Here is a 21,664-nt window from a genome sequence, read left to right on the forward strand (position 1 = left end):
GATGCCCCGTGCTGCCCCTGTGCTAGATGCTCCTTGGCAAGCGCAAGGTCGTGAGTTCGGATCCCCGTACACCAAAAAAAAAAAAAAAAAAAAACAACAACAAAAAAAACCAAATGCCTGTGTCATCCAGAGTCTCCCTCACAGATACTCCCAGAAGCAGTGTTTAATCTGAGCACCGTGTCCAATGAAGGTGACACGTAATATTATCCATCACATTAATTTAAATTCTATGTATGTGTTATGAAAAGTGATAGAGGCAAGGAATGTTTCCATCACTTTGCCACAAAATAAATGAAAGAGTAACAGATAATTATTGTCATTTCCTGCCATTTGTATTACGGCCCCCCAAAATTTAACCTCAGAGCTTCTCCATTGAATAAATCATGTGGGTCAGCCAGAACAAATCATAAAGAATCCAACTTTTTGGGTGTCATCTGGACATCTCTGTCACACAATAAGTGATGTAACTAAAATTGTGCACATGAGGAGCAGAGAGAGACCCAATCCTTCCACGTTCTCTGGCTGCAAGATAATCTAGGGAGAAAACCAAATACATGGAGATGTCTGGCTCAAGTTAGAAATGGGAGCAGTTGTATTTGCTTTTCTTTTCAAGATTTTCAATACTTTTGTAAAATAAAGCATAAATGTAAGTTAGGACTGTGTATACACTTTGGATTTTTGTATACACAAATATGCAGCTTATATATCAACTCAATTTTTTTTTCCCAAGGGTTTTGGGATATCCACAAGGGAACAGTTTGAGGATTTTAAATGTGATTGTAAAACTCATTAAAAATCACAACTGCTTCGCAGGAAATCTCTCTGAAAAATGCACTTCTTTCAGAGCTGTGGGTCACTGACCTGTCATGTAATTTAAACTCTCTTTTCTTTGTCTCTCTCTACTATGGACAGCTAGTGGAGTCAGACAGTAGTAAGGGAATCAGGATTCCTGGTGTGTAGATTTTTCATGCTTTGATATAAAGGAATGATTATTGTCAACTTACTAAGTGTGTATTTAAAGGAAGAAGTGAATCTCAATTAGAAGTTTCAAACTTTAAAAATATTCCCAGGGGACTTAGGAGAGATTCTATAGTTCAGTGTATACAAATGGAAGAAATTAAGGTAAGTAGAATACAAAAAATTAACATATACTTGATACCAGGAAGTTGGTGGAAAGTTCCCTGACCCTGGTCCAGTATTTTAATCTATTTTTAACTGTTCTAATTTATCCATAAGATAAACTTACAATTCACTCCATTTGTAATTTTTAGAATCTAAGTAAAATAATATATTCTTTGAAATATGTTTATGGACCTTTGAAAATTAATGGTAAAAAAATCACATAAATTAGGAACTCTACAAGAATGTTCTGTTAAATTTTTTGCTGTGCTGTATAATTTCTCAAATCTTTAAATATCCTTCAAGACTACACATAAGATAGTGGATGCTCTTGTAGCTCCAGAGGTATGATAAAGAGTCAAATCTTGTTTACTTTCAAAAAAGTATTTAAATATTTACATGAGGAAATACTATAAAGAAGTAGAAGTGAAATGTTTAATGTAGAAAATACTAGAAAAACTAAATAAAGTTTTCAAACATGTTGAAAAAAGAGAGTAACAAATTTTAACATATTTGGTATATGTGTATTTTTGTTGTAAAGAAATAAAAGTTTGAAGCTGGGCATGGTGGTGCTTGCATATAATCCCAGCACTCAGGAGGCTGAAGCAGGAGGATTACTTTCAATTTGAATCCAGCCTGGACTACATAGTGAAACCTTGTCTCAAAAAGTCAAAAAAATAAAAAAAGGAAGGAAGGAAGGAAGGAAGGAAAGTTCATAGAAGCTGAGTCCCTTCATATCTCCTTCTGGCCCACTTTACTTCTCCAGAGATACCCACTATCCTGAAATTGGTATGTATTCTTCTTCCATGTTTTTGTACTTATACATATGTAGGTATGTATCCATAAATTATATATACCTGAACTTTCAATATGGTATCTGCTTTTTAAAGTTAAATTAATTAAAGGAAAATGAAATGCAGTTGTCCTTCCCTCCCTTCCTCTCAGCACCTCCCTCTTTACCCTCCCTTCCTCCCTCCTTTTCTCTGTCCCTCCCTTCTCCCCTCCCTCCTTTGTTTTTTTCTTTTTTGGTGTTGGAGGTTGAACCCAGGACCTTCACACTGAATGGCAGCCCCAGCCCTTTTTTTACTTTTTAGTTTTGAGACAGGGTCTCAGTAAGTGACTAAGTTGTCCAGGTGAGACTTGAACTTGCCATCCGCCTGCCATGGCCTCCCAGAATGTGGGATTGCAGGAGTGCCCCACTCCACCAGGTCACATTCAGTTTTTCAGGAAAACTAGCCACACCATAAGTGTACAATATCCAGATACGGCTAAAAGCCACTCTGGTGGACGGTGCAGGTATTGAGCATTTTCAGCATTGTGGAAAGATCTGGTGCACACCTCTGTGAGCAAGTTCTTACACTTCATATAAACTGTGTTCTGCTGAGCCTGAGCTTCTTTCTCTGCTCAGCACAATGTTCTTGAGATTTATCTACAGTGATACATATAGCATCCCTTGCTCAGTATTTCAATGTGTAAATATACTGCAATTTATTTGTTTATTCATTGATTTATGGACATTTAGTTTATTTCAAGTTATTAAATGTTAAAATGGTGCAGTGAGCACTTTTATATGGACTTTCTATGTGAAAGATTCTTCAAGTGTGTGTTTGTTGGCTGTAATCATTATCAACTTTGCAGGATACGCTCAAACCATTCCCCAAAATAGCAATGTGAGTTCATGTTTCAGTCAGCAGTGCATACGATTTCCTTTTTTTATATGCTTGCTGATTCTTAATATTACTAGGCTATAACAAAAAGATGTTATTTTGATTTAACTTGCATTTTGCTAACGTTTAATGAGAATGTGCAACCTGCGATGCATTTATTGGACATTTGGATTTCCTTTTCTGTGACTTGCCTATTCACATTCCCTTTTATGTTGTTTTACATTTTTGTGGTTCTGGGGACTGAAGCCAGGGTTTTTGCACTAAATTGCATCCCCAGGCCTTTTTTTAATAAAGGTGATCAAGAGGTTGGGGGAGGTTAAGGTAGGGGAAGGATCTGTAAAAAAGAATTAAGATATGTTATGTGCATGTAATGCTCATAATGAATGTAGTCATCATTAACTGCACACATGTATTAGTAAAAATAAATAAATAAAGTGATAACTTTGAGACTCTCACAAAGTTACTAAGTTATTCAGGCTGAGCTCAAATGTGCAGTCTCCTTGCTTCAGCCTCCCAGAGTGCTGGGATTATAGTGTGTACTACCATGCCAGACTCAGATTGTCTTGTTTTGAATTTAAGAGTTCTTTGAAATAATTCACTTTTAGTTATATGCACTGTACATCCACCCCATTTTGTGGCTTTTGTCTCTTTGTTTATGATGCCTTCATGTAGAGAGGTTTTAAAATTTGTCTTATTATTATTTTCAGCCTTTCCCCTTAAAGTGCAAACTTTTTTGGGTCTTATTTAAGAAGGCACTTTTCTAAGTAGTTTTTTTTTTTGTTACATGTTTACCTTCTAGATAAAAGTTTTTACAATCCACCTGGAATTTATTTTGTTAGATCATCTAATTTTTTTCTCCTATGTGTACCTAATTTTCTTGGTACCATTTTCAAAATAATTTATCCCTTCCTCAGAGATTTGTTTTGTTTTGTTAACTTTCTCATGTAACCACATCTACCTATCTATCATCTATCTATCTATCTATCTATCTATCTATCTATCTATCTATCTATGTATCTATCATCTATCTATCTCCTGGTTATTTTATTCTGTCTGGGTGATTTTTATCTTTGTGCCAATATAGTGCCACCTAAACGATCAAAAGTCATATGAAGATGACAGCTGGAGGGTCTTTCCAGATTGCCCATCTTCTTCCAAAGTGTCCTGTTTTGTCTGTTCTCTTTTATGTGAATTAGAGGATCATGTTGTCATTTTGATTAACTTCCATGGGATTTCTCCCAGAATTGAATTTACGGAATAATTTAATATGAATAAGTGTTTTTCAAGAAATAGCACCAGGAATCAACAAATGAGATTATATTGACTTTATTTATTTATTTATCATTTTTCTTTTTCTTTTTTCTTTTTTTTTTCCGGTACTGGGAATTGAACTCACGACCTCATGCTTGCCAGGAAGGCACTATGCCGCTGAGCTAAATCCCCAGCCCCTCTTTTGTCTTTTTTGAGACAGAGTCTCTCTATGCAGTTCAGGCTGGCCTTGAACTCACTTTTTAGCCCAAGCTGGCCTCAAACTTGCAATAATCCTGCTGCCTCAGCCTCCCGAGTGCTGGTATTATATGCGTGTGCCACCACACCTGGCTTATATTGACCTGAAAATATTTTGTTCAGCAAAAGAAAAAACCAAAAGAGTGAACAAAGAACCTACAGAATGGAATTCTTTTGCCAGCTACTTGTTGGACAGAGAACTGATATTTAGAATATATGAGAAAATGTTCAACATCATTAGTCATTTGAGAAATGCAAATTAAAACAACACTAAGATTCCACCTTACCCCAGGAAGAATGGCTAGCATTAAGAAATCAACCAACAACAAATGCTGGCGAGGCTGTGGAGAAATAGGAACCCTTCTCCACTGCTGGTGGGAATGCAGACTGGTGAAACCACTGTGGAAATCAGTTTGGAGATTCCTCCGAAAACTAGGTTTAGAGGTCCCATTCAACCCAGCTATCCCCCTGCTGGGTATTTTCCCAGAAGATCTAAAAACATCATATCACAGTGATATATGTGCACCTATGTTCATAGCAGCACAATTTGTAATTGCTAAAATGTGGAAGCAACCCAAATGTCCATCCACCGAGGATTGGATAAGAAAATTATGGTACTTTTATATAATGGAATATTACTCAGCTGTAAAGAAAGATAAACTCAAGGCCTTTATATTTAAATGGTCACAACTAGAGACCATACTCATAAGTGAAATAAATCAAACATACATGTGCAAGCACCACATTGTGTCACTAGTGTAAAACTTGAAAGAGTTAATTTAAACTCGGAGGTATGATAGACACTGTGAAATGATAGGAAACCACTGAAGAGTAAAGGGCTTCTGGGATGTGGGAAAAGAGAAGGGAAAGAAGGAGAAATTTAGTATGTATGTATATACAGGATAGATAACATGGTTGTTCTTCTGTCTTCTATTTCTATGCTGAAAGAAACTGTCAATGAGTCTTTGGTTGACCAGTATTGCATGTTTATATCTGTTTTCATGAGAAGCCACTTTGAAGATATCAATATGTAATACAACCACCATTGTTAATTCCCTACCACTTTGTTTGTAACTCTGTATTGTCTGTATTGTGCTTGTGATATGTTGTAAAATGTTGTATGTCTGTTAATGTTTCCCTCCTTTTATCTTTAAAAAAAAATATATATATATAGAATATATAGAGAACTCAAAAAATTTAAACCCTCCCAATAAGAGAGCCAATTAAAAAGCAGGCAGTGGAAATGAATAGACATTCTCAGAAGAAGTACAAATGGCTGGTAAATACATGATAAAATGTTCAGCACCTCTGGCCATTAGGAAAGTGCAGATGAGACCAACACTGAGTTCCATCTTACTCCAAAGGGAGTAGTGACCATCAAGACGTCTGCAAACCAGAAATGCTGGTGAGGCTATGTGTGTAGCAGGGTTGGGGGAGGAACTCTTCTAGATTATTATTAGTTGAAATATAAACTAGTACAACCACTATGGAAATCTGTGAGAGTTCTCAAAAAACTAAAAATAGAAATTTCATTTGACCCAACTACTTCCCTTCTGGGTATCTTCTCAAAAGAGTGAAAGACCTCATGTTACATGCATCTACGCATGCCCATGTTTATAGCTGTACAATTCATAATAGCTGAATCCTTGGAAGCAGCGTATATGCTTATCCATAAATGAATGAATTTAAAAATATGGTATTTATACACCATACTACTAGTCAGTTATAAAGAAGGATAAATTTGAGTAATTTGTGGGAAAATGAATATGCTTTGGGACTGTGATACTAAGTGAGAGAAATAAGATACTATCTGAGGGATCTAGAGATACTAAGTGAGAGAAATAAGATACTATCTGAGGGATCTAGAGATTGAGGGAGAACGGGGTAGGGGAGAAGGGGAAGTAAAAAGGACTAACACTGATATGTATGTACCAACTCCCCGTGATGAATGTATTTTTGTGTATTGCAACATGTACCAAAGAATGAATAGGTATTTTTAGTCTTCTCATCTACTAACATAGTATAGCTTCCTATTCATTTAGGTTTTCTTTTTAAAAAAATTTTTATTTTAAAGATAATAGTACAAAAAAAGAACAGTAGCAAAATACAAACAAAATGAAGCAAGGACATTAAAAATGATATGGAGTTTCAAACCAAATGATAGGGATTAACAGTGGTTGTGATATTACATATTGTTATCTTCAACAAAGTTGCTCTGATTACCAGATGTAAGAATAGAAGATTGATCAAATCATTAAAGGGAATAAGAAAATAATAATTTGAAAGAACATTAGAAACAATACACAGTGTCACTAGGCAGGATTGTAGGGATTCACCAAGGGTATTATACTGCAAATTGTTGTCGTCACATAAGTTGTTCAGATTCTGCTTGGTAATAAAGTTTTATAATTTCTCCCATGTGTGGTTTTGAATAAAAATTCTTTTGTTGCACTGTTTGTCATTGTAGTCAGAGGAGCTAGACAATATTAAACATTTACTGTTTTTAAACAGGTTTTCCATCTTTGTGTCCTATGCAGCCTGTGCTGAGGAAACCAGCCTAGTAGTCTGTCAAATTTCCCACTGTCTTTGGGGCTTCCACAACCACCCTCATGTTCTGTAATTCACAAGAAGGACCCACAGGTTGCAGTATATCTGTCATCATCTCATAGCTAAGATTTGTTATAGCAGGAGTGTGCCAAGCAGTCTTAGGAAAGAAGGCCAATAGAGCAAGTCGGAGGAAACCAGCCACAGCCTGTAGGAACCCTCTCGTGCAGTCACACAAGACAAACTTAATTCTCTCAGGAATGAGTTGTGACAGGTGTGAAATGTCTCTTAGCCATGTGCAGCAGAGGTTTGTTGCCCACGGTGTTTATTGGAGGCTAGTCATTTAAGCAGTTCCAGACTCTCAGAGGAAGAGCAGGTATTCAGTTTAAACCATGTTGTTCAGGTTAACACAGAAAAGACACTTTCCAGCTCTGAGAATGGCAAGAATCCTCCAAAAATCCAAATTTGCGGAGCAGCCTTGCAAATAGGCATTAATAGGGAAATTCTCTAATTCAAATTTGGGCTTCCAGGGATTTTACTTAATTTTGTGGGTTTTATATTTCATTATGTTTCTTTCCTCTTATGGTGAAAATGTTTGTTTCTAGTGACATTACATGAAGTTACTTAATCTTTCTGCATTAATATTACAATACCAATGGCATTGCTAACAACATGGCTGCCAGAAACAGTTTACAATTTCTTTGCAGTTCTTTTCGTTCTTGCTAAAAATTTATAATCGAATTGCTAGGATCACTTGAAAGAAGTGCTTCCTGTGTGTTTAAGCAAGCTAATTGATACATGGGCAAGTTTATTTCATTTTACTTTCAAATTGAGAGGAGATAGCTTTTGAAGTTCTTCATTCAATTTTGCCTAATAATGATGTTAAAAATTTATGTAGTTTCAGAGTCAACTAGAAAACAAGGTACATTTGGAGAAGATTGGCTTGTCTTTCTTTCTGTGCTCTCTTCTCTCTTGTAGCAAGTAATTTGCTTATGTTTTATCTTTCATTTTTATTTTTTTCATCGAACCAAACTTATATCTTTTTTTCCCTTAGGTAAATAGACATATACTATTCCCAGCATTTGTCACTTAGTTTTTTTTCATTTACTAATATTCCCCAGAGGTCACACCATCACAGTTTATAAAAATTTCTTGTTAAGATTTGTTCTTATTGGACACGGCATCACCCTCCTTTGCAGGTAACGCAAATCTGGACCTTACGTCCATCTTTGGGTTTTGCTCTCTCTCAGGAAACTCTCCTACCCAGAGCTTTTGGTGAAAACCAGCTTCCCTGCTGCTTTCCTGGGCAGCTGAGCAAAAGTTTTGGTTTATAGATAAGCCCCACACCACTTTTAAATGGAATAAGCCTCTCTGATCATCTGAAATTTTTATTCCAGTATCTCAGTTATTTCATTCTAACTCTTTTCCTGTATGGGCCCCAGTCATATATCTTGTCTACACATTCGTACCTTGTGCCTTCAGCTACTGGTTCTGAGGCTCAGTTTTTTCCTAATTATCCCCGAAATTGTCAGACTGTCACTCTATACACGCTTTGTTTTTGGAGTCTGAGTATTTCTGAGCTACATACTAAGTTTTTTTTGTCTGTATTTTATCCAGGATTTCTGTGTTTGGAGCAGGAGCAATTCACTTTGTCATGTTACCAGAAATAGATCAACTGTATTTACTTCTGTCACCCATGTGTCACGCTTTTCCTAGATGAAACTAGCTGAAGGAGTGCATGTGTGCACACACACACATACACGCACACACTTGACATGTATTAAGCAATTTTATAAGATATATCTCATAACTAAAATCATGACCTTTCCTACTGAAACTTTTCCCCCTTTTTTCCTTTGAAAAGATTATTAATCTTCTATAATACTTATTTTTAAATTTTTATTGGTACATTTTAGAAATACATAATGATCACACTCATCCTAGGGAATTTATTTATTTATTTATTTATTTTTTTTTTGTTTTTTTTCTCCGGTACCGGGAACCGAACTCACGACCTTGCGCTTGCCAGGCAGGCGCTTTTAGCCGCTGAGCTAAATCCCCAGCCCCCCTAGGGAATTTATGTACATCATATATCTTGATCCTTTTTTCTCTTCCCCCTCCCTTTAACCCCACTTCTTCTCCTTATTTACAAAAGCTTTGTTTCCAGTTTTTTCCTTCTGTGCTCATTTTCCTTCTTTTCCCTTGGTTTCAGCATGTTTCCATTCTTTCTTCCCTGCTTGCTTGTTCCTCTTTTTTCTCCATATAAAAGAAAAATTTATGGAAGGGAACTTAGGTCAATTAATCTCAGTATTTCTTTCCAAAGGACAACAAAGTCACAAGGCTTTTAAACAACAACATTGTAGTGAATACACATGAAAAAAATAGAAAAAATATCGAAGCACTATTTGTCTGCTTTAGTGCAGTTTCTTAGTTCAGGTTATTTGGGGTAAATTAATTCCGTTGGTTTTATGTCTTTGCTTCACTTGTGCTTTCCTCTAACTTGCCTCTTCCCCATTGCTCTCTTTTATACGCCTCTATTTACAGTGTAGGTGTTTCATTAAAACTGCATCTGGTATTGGGATACTGTATAGAGGAGCTTTTGTATTTAATACATTTCTGCCGGATCTTTTTGCTCAGCACATTTTTAAGAGCTCACGTATAGAGGCCGTATGAATATGCTGTTAAATAGCTTGGAAGTACAGGAGTCATTGTATAATCTTCAGATCTGTGGTTTTCAGGAAAATTCTCCTTCAGAGATGCCACATGTACTTGCAGCTTTGGGCAGAGGTAAGGATTTTGTAAAAACATGAGAAAAATAGTTTCAACCAGTTTTATGTGATAAAAATAATAGCAAGTTCATTTCTACTTCTTTTGTGAACTTTTAACTTACATAAAATATTTTATCATATAATATATATTATATATTATTTTAAATAGGAAAAACAATAAAAACAATGACACAAAGTTTCAAAACAAAATAGTAGGAGAGTAACAATGGTTAATACAAAGTGTACTGTTATCTCCAAACTAGTTGCTCAGATTACAAAAACTAGGCATGAAAAATTGATCAAAAATATAAGTACAACCTTTCTTTTCAGTGAACTAATAGAAATTAGTAGTCAAACTATCTTAACTCTCTTGTGTATGTATACATATATATATTTTTCCTTTTCCTTGCTTTCTCCTTTCCTCCATCCCAATTGTTCTTTCACTTTGAGCAGTTTCTTTCCCTTTTACGGTATCTACTGCACATTTTGGGTCTTATTTACTCTTTCAACTTCTTATAGTAAGGAGACAATACAATATTTACACATGCAAGTCTGATTTATTTCACTTATGAGTATGGTCTCAAGTTGCATCCATTTACCTATAAAAGTCTCAAGTTTACCCTTCTTTATGGCTGAGTAATACTCCATTGTATAAAAATACCACATCTTTTTTATCAGTTCCTTAGATGATGGGCATTTGGGCTGTTTCCAAGATCTAGCTATTACAAATTATGCTGCTATAAATATGGGTGCACATACATTGCTGTGGTATGATGTTTTTACTTCTGGTAAAACACCCAGGAGGGGAATAGCTGGGTCTAGTGGGATCTCTAATCCTAGTTTTTTGAGGCATGTCCACACTGAATTCCACAGTGGTTGTGCCAGTCTAGGCTCCCACCTACAGTGGGAAAGGGTTTCTTTTTCCCCACATCCCATTCAGCATTTATTATTGGTTAATTTCTTGATGATAGCCATTCTTTCTAGTGTGAGATGGAAGATCAGTGTTGTTTTGATTTGCACCTCTCAAATGACAGTGATACTGAACATTTTTTCATATATTTATTTGCTGTTTGTATTTCATCATCTGAGAAGTGTGTATTCATTCCAGTTGCCCATTTTTGAATTGGGTCTGACTTGGGGCAGGGTCTGATTTTTTTCAACTCTTTATAATCTACATAGAAATCCTTTGTCTAAGGGACAGTTGGCTACAAAATTTTCCCATTCTGTGGGTTGTCTTTTCACTCTGTTGGTGATTTCTTTTGATGTGCAAAAGCTTTTTAATAAGATGAGATCCCAGTTGTTGATTCTTTGAAGTATTTCCTGTGAAGTTTGGGTTTTGTTCGTGAAGTCTCTGCCTACACTTGTGTCTTCAAGATTTCTACCTACTTTCTCTTCTAGTAGATTCAGTGTTTCTGTTTTAATATTTAGATTTTTGATCCATTTTGACTTTAGTTTAGTGCATGATGATAGACATGGGTCTAGTTTTAGTTTTTGACATATAGAGAGCCAGTTTTTCCAGCCCCATTTATTAAAGAGGCCATCTTTCTTCCAGTGAACATGTTTGACCCCTTTGTCAAAGATAAGGTGGAAGAGTATGTTTGTAGTTGTGTCTGCATCTTGTAATCTGTTTCAGTGATCCTCAGATCTGTCTTTTTTTGCCAGTACAATGCAGATTTTATCACAGTAGCTTTGTAGTATAATTTCAAGTCAGGGATTGTGGTGCCTCCTGCTTTGCCTTTGTTGCCCAGAATTGCTTTTGCTATTCTCGGTCTCTTCTGGTTCCAAATGAATTTTAGGAATATTTTCTCTAGTTCTGTGAGGTATGCTAATGGTGTTTTGATCAGGATTGCATTAAATATGTATAATAGTTTTGGAAGTCTGGGCACTTTCACCATGTTGGTTCTTCCTATCCATGATCAAGGGATAGCCTTCCATTTTCTGATATCCTCTTCAGTCTCCTTTTTCAGAGTACTGTAATTAATTTTCAATCTATCGATCTTTTACTTCCTTCGTTAGATTGATTCCTAAGTTTTTCATTTTTTTGGCTGCTATTGTGATGAGTGTGGTTTCCCTAATGTCTCTCTCAGTGAGTTTGTTGTTTATGTACACGAATGCTATTGATTTTTGAGTGTTGAATTTTGTTTAGCCACACAACTGAATTTAGTTATTAACTGTAGGAGTCTTTTAGAGGAGTTTTTGGGGTCTTCTATGGAAAGCATCATGTCATCTGCAAATAATGATAGTTTAACTTCTTCCTTTCCTAGCTTTATTCCTTTTATTTCTCTCTCAGCTAATTGCTGTCACTAATGTTTCTAGAACTACCTTGAAGAGGAGTGGCAATAATGGACATCCTTGTGTTGTTCCTGACTTTAGAGTGAAAGCTGTGAGTTTTTGTCCATTTAGTATGATATTGGGGGACTGAGGGTTTAGCCCAGCAGCACAGCGCCTGGCTGGCAAGCGCAAGGTCGTGAGCTCGATTCCTGGTACTGGAAAACCACCCTCCCCAAAAAAATATGATATTGGCTGTTGGTTTGTCATAGATGGCTTTTATCAGATTGAAGTAAAGGCCATATATTGCGATTTTCTGTGATGGACTTTGTCAAAAGGTTTTTCTGCATTTATTGAGATGGTCATGCGATTTTTGAGATACTATATTAAATGCACTCAGAATTGCAAACACATTTAAATATGAATTTATAGATAATACAAAAATTTTATGCTTATTAATAAGTAAAACAGAATTTAATAAGGTAGCACTGTCACCGCCCTGTGATTGTGTCTGCTCCACCTTGAGCATCTCAAACTTTTCTGTCTAATTACTCTTGCCAAAGCAGCGTCTTTGGTCCACATGTTGAAAACAACTTCTGAGCCGACCAGTTGAAAGATTGACAGCCGGCTGAAGAGAGCATAGCCTTTTATTTGGCTTCAGGCAGCCAGAGTTTTAGTCACAGCTGTGGTGAGGAGGGGACCCGGGAGGCTTGCTTTTCACATGGGGAGTTAAGCAAACACCGCCCGGCAGCTCCACGGAGATCTGCGAGTCACTTCCTGCCTCAACATTCTCCAGGGGCATCCTTCACGTTGCTTGAATAGAAACTCAACCAGAAAGCCAGGCTTTGAACTATTTTGTGGCTGTCACTGTCCGTGGGAATGATGAGATAAAGCTACTACTAATCACGGGACGAGCTGCAAGGATCATCTTTTAAAGAAGGGGCGTCTGCCACATATGTTACAAAAGTTATAGGGAGGACTACATCGCTGAGATGCACTCATCTGAGCAGAGCGTTTCAGCTCGTTGGGTTGCTTCTCGTTTAGTTTCCTCTGTATGCAGGCCTTTTCCTGTTGATGAGTGACCCTATTTGTTCAAGAAACAGTAAAATGGAAGTTAGATGAACACTGAGAAAGTGACTTCTATAGTTACATGTGTCTTTCTTTTGCTGGCAATGTTGTACACAGCTCTTTATGATGCATCCAAGGATCTGGACTCCTATAAAGGGATCAGATTCAGGGGAAAATTTGTTGTGCTTTGAAATACCAAATATGAATATTCAATTAGCAAGCACAACAAGAGAAAAATATCACAACAATCATGGTATGTAAATTAAGAATGACTGGGAGCAATTACTTTATATATATATATATATGTATATATATATCCAGGAATACATTGAAAACACCTGTTTTTCTTTGTTGTCAACACATGAACAAATAAGAATATGTTAGTAGAGAAAATGTTTAGCTGCTTACCAGTAAAAATAAATAGTTTCCATAATGCATATACTAAAGAGGATGCCTATTTTATAAAATTCAAGGTAAGGAGACATGGCAGAGAGAAAAAGGCATCATAACATTCAGACCTTAAATAAAAGCAATTCTGAAAAGGAAGAGGGTCTTTCTACAAGGGGAAGTCATGTCATATCCCAAATGCGGATTTCTTGAATACACCTCTTGCCAAGATACATTTTCCTGGACTCTAGAATTTAGAAGATGTGCTCAAGCTAATATTAGCAACACAGCAGTTTCTTTTTTCTTATAGAGAAGTCAGGTCGGGCAGAGCAAGACGTGAAGAAAGAATATTGTTCATTATTTACATAAAGGTAAAGATAGATGAATTGCGGGTATTGCATTTATTTTGTATTATTGTCTGGCCTAAGAATTAGTAAAGAAAGTGAGAGTTTCTTTTTGTTTGTTTCACCTTGCTTGTATTTACTTTCAGGGATATCTAACAACAGTGTGTGAAAAACGGTTGGATATGTAGTGCGGAGGGGTCATCTATTTTTCACTCTTCTAACCTTCCATCATGATGGTACTTAATTTCCTCTGTGTGTACTAAGATCATAGTCGTGATGTACTTCAATCATACCTACCTCCTTTAGCAACATTTTGGAAATGTAAACTGTTTCTAGTTTATATTACCCACAAAATGTTTTTTCTTGATTTTCAAGTTATAAAAATACATTCAGAAAATTAGTTTGAGGAGAGTATTTCCAAAATTAACTGTAACTAATGATGTCACTGAAATCATTTCAAGAGGAATTTATTGTTCTTAAAATTACATACCCACAGATAGTCATATTTGTATATACAAATAGTACCTTAATGCATGATTTTATATAATGACATATTGAGATGTTAAAGATTAAAAGCTTTAGGAATATTTTTTATGAAACAGCATAAAAGAGTAAGTAATGGCCAGGCATGGTGGTGCATGCCTGTAATCTTGGCACTTGGGAGGCTGAGAGAGGAGGATCACCATGAGTTCTAGGCCAGTCTGGGCTACATAGTGAGCCCAAGGCCAGCGTGAACTACACAGTGAGAACCTGTTTCAAAAAGCAATCAATCAATCAATCAATCAGTAAGTATTATCTTTGGATCCATTGTGTGTGTGTGTGTGTGTGCGTGCATGTGTGTGTGTGGTGCTTGGGATCCAACTCAGCATCTTTCACATGCCAGGCAAATGCTTTCCTATTGAGCTAAATCTTCAGTCTAATTTCAGATTCTTAATTTACATCTGTAACATGGTCAAGGCTAAACGTTGGTCTTCTGTTTCTCGAATTGGCATCTGTAATCATTTAAATTTCATTATGGAAAACATGTACTTCTATGGCTAGTAGCCGAATGAGAATTTTGGTGAGATTCTCTGTTCACATTTTTACCTTGTACTTGCTCTTATTTTTTCACTTTAAAAGAATTGTAATTTATTGCTAGATTTGGACACAAATCCAGTATCAGGAAGCAACTAAATAAAGTTCTTCAAAGAAGAGCTACCTAAATGCAAACTCTATGGAAAATATAGATTAAGTCCATGTAAGTATCCAGGATCACTATTTGCAAAATTCGTCTTGTTTGAAAGGGTCAAAGAAAACCCATGAAACCTTGTAAGTAGTTCTTTAGATTGACTAATGCTCACAGCGTGAATGCTGATTCTGTCTTGTTTATAAGGCAGAATTTTTTTTTTTGCTTGGTAACCATTACTGTGCTTTCCATCAGTATGGATTTGTTTATTCTGTATATCATATAGGAAGAATCACATGCTGTTTTTCGTGGGTAATTTGTCTCCTAGGGGTTCATGTGTGGGAGGCTGGCTAGTGAGAGCGGCCAGGTCTTTGAGGGTGCTGCCCTTAGACAAGGATAATATAGTTTTCATAGAACCTTGGTTTGTTCCCACAAGAGGAAGTTTTTGTAAAAGAGCAAGAGTAGTTTCTCCTGTTTCTGGGGTTCCTGTCTTGCCCCTTGATCCCTCTTCAGTGCTCTCCTGCTGCAAAGCCATCTGCCCTGAGGTGCTCATCAGAGGCTCACTAATGGGGCTCACTGATCTTGGACTATCAGCCTCCAAAACTGTGAATGAAACAAACCCCTTTGAAAATATATTACCCAATCTTAAGTATTCTGTTGTAGCAATGGAAAATAGACCAATATATTTTGTAATATGCTACATTTTTCGTCTGCTTTCTTTTGCCTAGCCTAATGTTTTCAATACACACACATACAGCTACATCTACCTACACTCCTCTTCACAACTTCTTTATCAACTGATGGGCGTTTGGACTGTTTCCACCTTTTTATTATTATGAGTAATACTGCTATAAACATCTGTGTACTACTTTCTGTGTAGCCATCTTTTCATTTCTTGGATATATATATCTAGGAGAAGAATTTCTGAGTCACCTCGTAATTCTGTGTTTAACTTCATGAGGAATAGCCACACCTTTTTCCAGAGTGGCTGCACCATTTTACATGCACATGGATAATGTATGAGAATTCCTACTTCTATACATCCTTGCTAACATTTATTATTTCTTACATTTGTGGTTGTTCTTTTTGTTTGTTTTTTTCTGGTACTGGGAATCGAACTCACAACCTTGCATTTTCCAGGCAGGTGCTGTGCTGCTGAGCTAAATCCCCAGCCCCTATTTTTTACATTTTTGATTAAAGATATACTAATGGATTGGAAATGGAATCTTACCAAACATTTTCTTTTCTTTTTTTTTTTTTTTGTTTTGTTTTTTGTTTTTCTCTGGTACTGGGAACTGCCAAACATTTTCTTAATGACCAATAATGTTGCACATCTTCTTGTGTGTTTTGTAGAATCTCTTTCTGGAGAAATAGCTATTCAATCCCTTTACACATTTTTACAATATTTGAGTTGGCTATTCATTGAGTTGTAGGAGTTCTTTATTGATTCGTGATATTAATCCCTTATCAGATATATGATTTACAAAGTTTTTCCCCCATTGTCTTCATATTCTTGGAAATATCCTCTGATACACAAAATATATTAATTTTTATGATGTCAAACATATCCATTTTTCCAAACTTTTTATTTTTTGCAACTGAGAAAAACAGATTTTTAAAAATGAAATAGAGGAAACTGGAATGATAGGTAATTTTTTCATATATAATTAAAATTTTTTTCTTTTGACAATTCTAAGCTCTAAAAACTGTAAGAAGAGTATAAAGACTTTTCTTTTTATAAATTGAGGGTAACTTGCTAATATGAGGCCCCATTAGCCCAGACCATTTTAGTTTGTTTAGCAATATGGACATTTGCCTTCATGTTCAGAATACAAATATCAAAATCAGGAAGTTAACATTGGTAGGATAGTATCATCAAATCCAAAGAACTCACTCAAGCTTTGCTGGTGGTCACAGTTATGTCCTTTCTAAGCAGTTTTATTGTAATATATATTGGTGTGGAGGTCTCTGAGTCTGTCCTGTGTGGGATCTTAAAATACTGATGAGTAGATGCATATCTTTCATCACACTTGGAAAGCGTTACAATAATATTTCTTCAAATATTTTTTCTGCCCAGTTCTATCCCTCTTCTATTGTAACATCCATGATGTGCATATTCGTGTGCTTGATGGCGTCCCATAGGTCTTTTAGGCTTGGTTCTTCTTTCTTCACTAATTTTTTTGCCTCTTCCCTACATTGGGTAATTACCATTATCCTATTACAAGTTTGACGATTTTTTTTCTTTTGCCTGTTCTAATTAGCTGTTGAATATATCTTGTGATTTTTTCCCCCCCTATATCATCTTTTCTACTTTTCAGCTCCAAAACTTCTACTTTTTTAAAACAATAATTTCTATTCTGATGATATTCCTAATTTTCTCATGCATAGTTTGTCTCGTTTATTTTAAATATTTATTCATGATTTACTTCAGCTCTTTGAATAAAATTTTGACAGTTAATTTGAAGTTTTTAATAAGTTTAATGTGATCCTATTCCTCAGGAATAGTGTCTGTCCGTATTTTTTCCATGTGAATGGGTCACATTTTCCTATTTTGTATGCCCCATATTTTTTTCTTTTTTTTGAGAACTGGACATTTTCAATATTGGAATGTGGTAATCCTGGAGATCGGATTCTACTTCCTAATATTTAGGGCGGTTATTGTTGCTTGATAAAGACTTCAGCTTTTCATTTACCTAGTGCCTGTCCCAAATTGTTTTGCAGGGTGTATTTTCTGTTATGCACGGTATCCTAAATATATGTTTTGTTATTTCCATGGTCAGCCAGTGAATGAACAGAGATTTCTTTTAATGTCAGGATGAATAGGAGAAGAGAAAAATAAACTATATTCTGTTTCGTTAACTTCCTCTTACTGATAGTAGGGTGTTTGTTTTTACCCATTAAGATTGAGTCAATGGGCAACCTCCGTGCTGGCCCTTCAGGAAACTGTCAGACAGGTCAAGACACAGAACCCCAGTTCTTTTGGGAAGAAAGTCCCGGTAGCCCACCCTGGCACCAGCAAGTCACACATTGGAAGGCATTGTCCCATGGCTACATTCCTATGGCTTAAGGATACCAGTTGCTATGTGTAACACTGAAATCCACCAAAATTGTCATCTCTTTCTTCATTAAATACACTTCTGGACATTGCTCAGATTCTGAAGATCTGAAATGATTGATCCTGAGGGTTCTTGCCAACTCAGTAGTTGTACTGGAGGAGAGACTGATCCTGAAGTTTCTTATTCTACCTTTTTCCATGGTGGCACTCTCCTCTGTGTTTATTCTTAAAGGTTCTCCAATTTGAGCAATGTTATGTAATCACCTCTTGGCCGCTGAATGAAATAAGCCAGAGGAAGAGATAAAAATTATAAGTTCTTATAAGAAGATACAAGCCATGAGGGTCATTAATGAACATTAATTAACTGCTCAAAGAGTATAAGTCTCCAGATGAATGCTACGGGGGTTCCTAAATTCAGATCAATGTAGTTCCTGCCCTTTGGGAAGTTTTCATGCTAGTGCATCCTTGCAGTAATGAATACCTTTGATAGGAGGATTGACAGCTCATATTGATTGCCAGGAATTTTAGATGTGTGGTATTGTCATTGTAACATGTGGAGTTAAAAAAAAGGTGGCGTCTGTTGCACAGCCTCATCTCCCGTTGCTGCCGTAGGTGCCATATTGTCTGTCTTTCTACTTGCTTCCCCTTCCCAAATCTGTGGGTGGGTCATGAACAATTGCTTCATGGCTGTGTTCAGTCTGCAGGCCTTATGTTGTGTAGGCCTGCTATAGACAATGCTCTTTAATTGGGCAGAAAAGTTGCTGCACTGGCTGCTTTCCCATTTCAAAAAGCGGAGTACATGCTGTCACTGCAGCATTTCCAGACTATGCCAGCTCGAGGAGCAAGATCCTAGGATTGGAAATCAAACGAGGGGCTCCACATGCCGGTAAATAACACTACATTTTGACTGTTGAGTCTGATCATGTTTATAATTACAAGGAGGTGATTTATTGAAAGTGGATTAATATGCATTTATTCATTCTGCAAAATTGCTAGACTTCAGCTGCTTTTAGATTTCCACTTAAGATGATTTTCATTAAAGTTTTTGGTAACTACTCAGAAAAGAATAATTGAGTACAGTTGAAAAAAATTGCTTTCGATGGAAAATCTAGGGCTGGCTGGCAGGCAGGCTGCTCTCCTATCTCTCAAATACATACTCAGAAAGTTACAGGTGATAGCAAATTTCATCTTTTAAAGATGTAAGTGAATAGAAGTGGAATAGTAGAAGTGACTTGCTCACCTTTTTTCTCGATCTGTATTAAACATGAATAAGATCGTTTTGGAGAAGTGAAATAATTTCCTGTACGTACAAGGAGGTACACTTTATAGTGGAATTTTTAACTCTGAACAAAGGAGTTTGTTTGCCTATCAAAATATTAGTTATATCAGACCTGAGACTATAATAGTGCATAAAACACTTTCTTTGAAAATATTTTCATTATAATTAAAATATCTAAATTATAATCATCTAGTGAAATACAAATAGGTTTAATCTTTTTCATAGTTCTCCTTGTGATGTTCATGCTGTCTACACTAGTATTGATACTTCAGTTTAATATTACTTTTTCTAGCATGAAAATTGGTAACATCATAGCTTTGGTAATGCGTATTTGAATATTTAATTATATTGCTATAAACAGCTCTAATACTACATTTTCACTGAAAATGATGGGCCTTCTGTTAGTGTTGGCATTTAAGTAATCTTACTTGCTATTTTCCTGTTGTATACAATGCAAAGTGTTCCCACCTGAGATGTCCCCCAAGTTGCCCTCCGGAAACAGAGCATGATTTGAAAGATGTTTTTGTTGTATGTTGCTCAAATCAAGCTTTGCTTTGAAACAAGCCAAAGATGAAAACATAGTCCAGACTTCTTTCCAGCAGAATGCAATTACGTCTAAGGCCTATAGTAAAAAGACCAACTAATTGAGAACACTTGTCTTTGTTTCCCGTTACCAAAGATTCTTATTAAGAAATGTCCAGTTTTTATATTCAGAAAGGTGGGTTTATATTTAATGAACTTAGAGGTAGGAGCTCTGCAGATCAAACCATGTGCAGGTTATCTTCTTCCTCGGGGGGATATCTACGACTGCTATGCTCGTGTGAAGTAATAATGAGATACCATAAGCAAACAGTAGATGATTCATGTCAGATGGTTCTCCAATAACGTTAGGGGGGAAAAGCAGCTGATGTATGGGATATTGAAGGCAGATTAAGTTGTTAATGTATATTAGTATATTCTTAATTTCCTTTTAATTGAAAAAGACATATTGACTTTAATTAGAACCATTTCACAGGAACTGTCAATTAGCACATGTCAAACTAGTTAATTCAGAACAGAATTCTTTTAATTAGGGTCTGCTTTCCTTTAACTATGGGGCCAATGAAATCAGCCTTTCCTTATCTAGATTTTAAATGTCTCTAAGACATATAATACAAATGTAGACTCTTATCTATTATTAGAAGCCCATATGGATAACATTAAAATGATGATGCTGGCATTGTTCATGCTACACAAATCAGAATCCCTTTATGACTGTTAGAAAAAAAAATGGCTTTGAACAAAGACTATTTTAAATACCAGATTTATCCTACTTTAAAGAGACTACAAAATTTATGACATGCATGTTCACATTTAAAGTATTATTTAATACGTCTGCTCAAATAAATGGGCCTATTCAAACGTTTTGTGTGTTCTATCAGCCGAAGACACATAAAACATTGTCAAAGCATGCAGCAACATTTTTCCCTTAAATGAACTGTAATCAAAAAGGGAAAACAGACTGAATGATTTTTTTGGCACGACATAAAAATAGCATTGTTAACTTTCATTGCATCCAAAGATTTAATACCAATAGTTGATACAGTGACTAAAGCAGTAGTGGTGAGCTAATGTGATCTTAGTAATCAGACAGTGTAAAATCCGAAACTTGGCTATGGCTTAATGTAATGATGTGGAATTCTAGCATTTTAGTTACAGTTGGAGTGAAGTACATACAGCGAGCTTGGTGGGGCAGAGCTGTGTGATGTTCACCTACAAAATAAGTGTGCTCGAAATTAAAAGAGGAGAATTAAGTAATATTGAAATGGGAGATTAATATGAAATGTAGCTTTCTTTATCATGTTAGGTTTAGCAACTACTTTTCTGAGTTACAGCAAGTGAGGATTACAGAGGTTAATGAAAGCAATATTTAAGAAGCTAAACTCTGGATTCCAAAGAGAATTATCTGTGAGATACTTGCTCATCCTGCTATTGGTCTATGTCACTTAGTGATAGCAATAGTGTTCCTTTCTGAAGTGTGCTGTATTGTCATTCTATCAGTGGATGCGTTTGTGCCATTTAAATCAAAGGAAGAATTGAGGTAATCTGCTCATTTTGGTCAACAATAAAGGCAAGCAACAAACAGGTAAAAAAAAAGAGCAACAGAAATCTTCTTTGTCTTCCAGGGTTGATGCTCTCCTCTTCTGAACTATTTCTAGTGGTATCTTAGCTCTTTGCTGGTGTTTAAGGATGCAACCTGCATTTATCACATCCCTATTTTGTCTAGATCTTGCTTTTGACATTTTTGGTGTCAGATAGTCCTTTAAGTCTGTGATGGAAGTTATTTTTACTTTTGTAGGTATACATAATTTTATTACATTTTCCAAAACTTTAATTGTATTTATTTTCTTAAAATAAATTCTGCTGTGTGTGTTTGAGCTTTATGATATGAGGAGATACTAATCATCATTCCAGTAAAATCTACAGAGGTAGACATGCACCAACATTTTCAAAA

General features: G+C 35.9%; 1 protein-coding gene across 2 annotated transcripts in view; it reads left to right on the top strand.

Moving 5' to 3' along the window:
* The window catches only part of LOC102023264 (translation initiation factor IF-2-like), a 129,341-nt gene that overhangs the window by 47,232 nt on the left and 60,445 nt on the right, over window positions 1–21,664 (top strand). The window contains exon 9 of one of the 2 annotated variants that reach the window (XR_260566.2): window positions 1,661–1,698. The exons of the other annotated variant lie outside the window; for it this stretch is intronic. The gene's annotated coding sequence lies outside the window, so the exon portion shown is untranslated. Of the gene's footprint in view, window positions 1–1,660; window positions 1,699–21,664 lie in introns of those variants that run through there. 2 annotated transcript variants of the gene reach the window in all.

This window comes from Chinchilla lanigera, unplaced genomic scaffold (genome assembly GCF_000276665.1).
Source record: "Chinchilla lanigera isolate Chin_1 unplaced genomic scaffold, ChiLan1.0 scaffold00017, whole genome shotgun sequence".
Classification (NCBI taxonomy): Eukaryota; Metazoa; Chordata; class Mammalia; order Rodentia; family Chinchillidae; genus Chinchilla; species Chinchilla lanigera.